Here is a 6,000-nt window from a genome sequence, read left to right on the forward strand (position 1 = left end):
TGGATGTTTTATTTGCTTTACCACAAACCAATAAACTAAAATCCCTGGTTGACTTTATGTAACTTAAGCATGTGTGTGGTGACATACAAGTGGATCATGTTTTAAGTGATAACCAAAATGGTCTGTAGTATATAGATATAGGAGGGAAACCTTATCTTGGTAACGCTACAGATGTGGCCCGCTTTATGGAAAGATCATAAGTGTTGTGACTTTTCACAGATGGTCTAATCCTGATCATTCGTGTAGGGGACAGGCGAGCGAGGGCGTCCTATACAAAAAGTTTATATAAGACCTGATCACGAAATGTTAACGTCTCATTATAAAACACCGTTCATGTCAAAGACTTCACTTCACTAGGATGACCATAGGTAACATGACCTCAATCCTGAGTGAGTTGGGAACTCCTGCCATTGAGGGCAGTCCTTTGATTTGCATGGGTGTGAGTGGCCAGGCCGCTGACTCAAACCTACCACTTTGGGTATTCATCTTATTTGGGAGCTGGGAACTCAGTTACACAAGATGGAATTCACTCCTTCACCGAAGTAAAGGTATGTAGATAGATAGTCCTCTTAAGGGTTGATTGCAGGGCTTGAAGAATGTGGGGCCACACACCTTCTCATGGCTCGAGAGGTGTCCACACATAGTTGGACTATATTGTATTGGTCATTAGAGGGATCAGTGGTACTTAAGGAGTGAGATGTAACTATAGGGGAAAAACGGTAAATTGATTCCAGGGTTATCGTACTCATGATTGGTTATATCTTGGACACAGAAATATATCTATAGTAAGAAGAATTCAGTTGTCAATCTTTAGTGGAATGCCTGGCATTTAACAGATGGTGGATCTCGTGGCTAAAGAGTTTAGTTAGCTATTCACGTACCGTTGGAGCTTCTAGCCATATGTTCATAAGGTTCCTTTGGTAGCTTGGATAAAAGTTGAGATTCAGTTTTTGGGTCAGTTTGAAATGTTCAAATTGACAAGAGGGAGTTCGATTATATATGATATAAATATGATTTATATCAAATAGATGAGAAAACATTATAGTTGATATATGATACCAAACTATAGGTTAAGAATATAATATGATTATATTTATTATTTTATTAATTGGACGGTTATGAGATAATTGGCCGGCGTTTTCTCCAAATTCGTGAATTAGTGGAAAGTTCAATTCAGTTTTAGTAACTGAAGAATAAAATGAAAATGGTTTTCATTTTGCAAGAGAGACGCATAATTGCTCACGGTGTTTTAGCCTTAATCGCTTAGTGTTTGAGAGACTATACGATAGCGCCCGCTTACTAAACGATTGCACACCTGCGCTTTCCTAAACGATCGCCCGCGATGTCCTAAACAATCACTTACCTTTTCATAGACGATCGTTTAGTGCTTGAGCTGAACTAAACGATCGTATAGACGATTGCTTAGCTTTTACTACACGATCGTGTACCTCACACTAAACGATTAAGCATCTGACTATACGATAGTCTTTCCATTCTCCCACTTGATAGATCGTAGTACACGATAGGTTTTCCTCCTCCCCTCAACCAATTCCATCAAAGTATACCCTTTGGATTCTCACTCTGAGAATACTAAGGGCTCCGAGTGGTGGTGTCGTCCCCATTGCCTGTTGTTCGTGCGTTACTATTCGTGTAGACGACCAGGGTGTTGCTAGACAACTACTTGCTGGAGCGAGAGTTCGTTTGCAGAGAGAACGACTTTTCAAGTGAAGAAAGTCTTCAACTGGTATGTTCTTTCAATCACTTGTTTTTTTTTTTTATCTTTTTAGCATGCCATAATTTAGTGTTAACAATGCATATCTATATGTTTGAATGTATATGTGAAAATTCTGTCACAATGAATTGGGAAGATCCGTTCCCGCTCATAGGTACTCTTGTATAAGAGTTCCTTCATATTTAGCTTAGGTAAAATACAACTAATTATTTTTACTAAGTGGTCATTTATGTTTACCAAATAGTAACACTTACTTTGAATAGTTAAACAATTTTGATTAATGTTCATTAAAAAATTTAACAAACTTTAATCAACAATTGTATGCTTGTAGTAAATCTATCTAATTCGACTTCCAAGTCAATTACTAGGTAGGGGTATTTCATTTTCGTCAGGTTGTCCCTTCATGTATTTTGTGACGCAAATTGGGCTTGTGATGCCTCTAATAGTCGATCTACTACGAACTATGTTGTTCTCCTTGGATCTTCTCTTATCTCTTGGTTAGCTAGAAAGTAGCCTACAGTCTCTCGCTCGTCAACAGAAGCGGAATATTGTGCTCTCGCAAACACTGCTTCTGACCTGTATTGACTTCATCAGTTGTTATGTGATCTTCGTGCTTACCTCTCTAATCCTTCTGTGTTCTGATGTGACAATGTCTCTGCTGGATGTGACAATGTCTTTACTCTATCTCTAGCCACTAATCCCATGTTTCATACTTGGACTAAACATATTGAGATCAGCAATCTTTTTGTTTGTGAGAAAGTCCTTCATAAAGATATCCTCGTCAAATTTATCTCCTCTCAAGATCAGGTTGCAATTTTTTTTTTTTACAAAAGTACTATCTTCCCACTCCTTTCAAAAATGTTGTGACAAATTCTTGACTTCGCTCCTGTCATGAGTTTGAGGAGGTGTATTAGATTTAGTATTTTGTTCAAACAAATCTTTCAATATTCCTCCTGTTTCTATGTATAATTTGTTTTGTAAATCTTTTTCATCATGTTATAAATGGGTGTCTACTTTACGTCTATAATATAAAAACATCTAGAGAGATTAAACTTGAAATTACTTTTGTTTTAATCAGTCCACCAAACAAAACTACATTACAAGAAGTAAGCCAACTATCTAATGGTATCTCTTTCATCATTCCTCTTTTTCCTCGTCAGCGAGGTCATGAACATCATTTTAATCACCTATAAAATATGATGATGGATTAGTGGAAATGCATACTCAATAAGTAGATCCCATTAAGGAAAACAATAATAGTAAGTCCTTCCAATTCTTTATATTGTCATTTATCACATTAAAGATCCTCCTAACCATTCTTTACTCTCCATTGTAAACTTTCACATGTATACACATTTTATACATACTTTATAAACCATGCTTCTATCTCATTAACCATATGAACATACTCATAATTTTTTCATGGGTACAATGACAACTTCATGACAACATACTTCAAATCTAAATTTGATAATCCAAAGTAAACTTCTAAAAGAACATAGGAAAATTTAATGGAAAAGAATTTTGGCTATCCTTCTCGAACTTGGAAATAATATCTAAAATTAAATCCTCAAACTTTGTAAATTAAGGATTTCATGAAAATCTCTTTAATAAAAACTAAAGGAATAACAACAGAGAAATTTTATTTGTAGATCTTAATTGCAAAATTAAAATTTTAGGCCCCATTTGGTAACCAATTTATTTTTTGTATTTTTTTTTTTTGAAAATTAAGCCTATAGACACTACATCCATCTCCAAATTGTAAAGGAAATTATCAAGCAAAAAGACTCATCTTCAAATGACCAACGGGCATCCTCCATTAGCAAAATTCAAAATGGTTAAATGGTTAATTCATTTTATGTCTTTGTCAATTAGTGAATGCCATGTGTAAGAGTGGGCCCTACTTATTTGTCTACTTGTGATGCCTAGCGTTTTACAAACCTTTGTATAAATAGTACATTATTATATAGTGAATATAATAGGAAACATCTCTGGAAAGTTATCCTCCCCAGACAACTGCCTTTTTTTTTTTTCTTTTTCCTTTCTTTTGTATTTTTTGTAGCTTTGTTGTAGGTTGCAAAATTGTCTTGCTATAAGAGCTTATGGCCGACGTCAACTCTACAACAATTATCAATGACTCATTAGTAGCCCTCATTATAGCAGCCCTCCTTTGAATCAACTCTTGAATCAAATAACAACTATCAAGTTTGATCATAACAACTTCCTACATTGGAAGAATCTTGCTCTTCCCATATTAAAGAGTTATCGCTTGGAGAGACATTTGACTAGGGAAGACACTTATCCTCCCATGATGATCCAACCGGTAGCAATAGAACAATATATCAACCCTCCAGTTTCGACATTTGCACAAGTCATTCAACATCAATAGACTGTACCAAAATCTGCTATATCTCTTTCCAGTGAGAACTCCCTTCCAATGGTCGATTTCATAAATTGGACTCACAGAGCTTTCTAGTGGTACTAATTTCTTCTGGTTTGCTTGAGCAAATCATCCTAAAATGAGATCTAGAAATTCTCCTCCCTTTTTATACTACCGTCTAGCTTTTTGCATAAAATCTCCTTAAGCCACCTCACCCATTAGTGGAGATTAAGGGCCGAGATTAAGCCATTTATATGGGTAACTAAAAGAGAAGTTTAAAATTGAGTGTTTCGAGCAACTCGATCTTCGTTAAGAAAACTCGATAGAGGAAGGTCCTTACCCAATGAAAGATTTTGTGGCTCTCTGTTAAATACTCGATGGGAAACTCGGTGTTGGGAGCTCGCTCGATGCACACTCCTTACTCAATCGCTCGTACTCGTCGCGTGACCCTTCCTCGCTTACCCTTGACACTCGACCCCTTCCTCGATCATTTATACTCGACGCTCGACGCTTCCTCAATTTCTTATACTCGACACTCGACCCTTCCTCCATCACTTGTACTCAACGCTCGGCAACATTTACTCGATGCGTGATAATGGTGGTAACAACTAGCCCATTTATCAAGAGTGTTCCAAACCAAGACATACAACGTTGACATGTTACAAAATCTTCAATAAAGGTTTTCTACCAAATCATAATAGTGCCAAATCCAATTGGACATAGAATAATGGGCCAAACGGCCAAACTTGATTACCTAATGAAGCATTCCTAGAAGCTCAAACCAATAACCCTTTTATTGCCAACCCTGAAAAAGTTCTTGATCATGGATGGTATGTAGATAATGGTGCTTCAAATCGTGTAACTGGAGATCCGAACAACATGAATTACTCGTATGAATATGGAGGTAATGTAAAGGTTATAGTAGGTAATGGATGTGCTTTACCAATTTCCATGTTGGTTCCTGTTCCTTAGTTACACATAATGGCTCATTGGATCTGAAAAATGTGTTGTGTGTTCCTAAAATTGCAAAAAATCCTATAAATGTTTCTAAATTAGCTCAAGATAACAAAGTGTTCATTGAATTCTATGATGACTATTGTCTTATTAAGGATACCTATATGGGCAAGGTGGTGTTGAAGGAAGAGCTTAATGATGGACTATACAAGCTAGGAACAACAAGAGCCACTGGTAGTGCTTCATATTCGATTGACTCTTGCTTGAAGTCGAATGGTAAAATAATGGCTTGTTCTACTCTTGTCCAAAACAGTAGTGTTAATATTGTAGTGTCCAAGGATATTTTGCAAAGACAAATGGACATCTATCTCTAAAATTTTTTAATGATGTAGTTAAAAGGTGTAATCTGCTAATGAAAGCCAATGAAGTATTTAATTTTTATGAAGCTTGCAAATATGAAAAATCTCATGCTCTTCCTTATTCGGTTTTTTTCGCATGCTTACCCTCTCCGATTCTAAAGGGAATGTCGTCAATGGAAAAATTAATTAACAAACAAATGAATTTTTTAGATTTAAGAATCTTTGGGTGTGCATTCTATCCATGTCTCAGGCCATACAATTCTTAGAAATTGCAATACGGATTAGCAAGATGTGTGTATTTGGGTCTCAATCCAATGCCTAAAAGGCATAAGAGCCTTACTCAATGGGGAAAAGTTTTAATATCAGTTGAATTTGATGAACTTTTCTTCCCTTTTGCAACAAGTTTTTGTTTGATATTTCCTTTGCCTCAATGGTTGACCCAGATGCTTCAAGCTCCCTTCCATAGCCCCTTGGGTTGACCAACTTATTGGAGATGATACCCTAAACTCTCGTGTCCTGTAGTTTGTAAACACAGTTTTGTACGAATGTTTGTGATGTATAATATATGTTATTTT

This window comes from Benincasa hispida, chromosome 7, assembly GCF_027475165.1.
Source record: "Benincasa hispida cultivar pf3 chromosome 7, pf3_genome.v1.1, whole genome shotgun sequence".
NCBI lineage: Eukaryota > Viridiplantae > Streptophyta > Magnoliopsida > Cucurbitales > Cucurbitaceae > Benincasa > Benincasa hispida.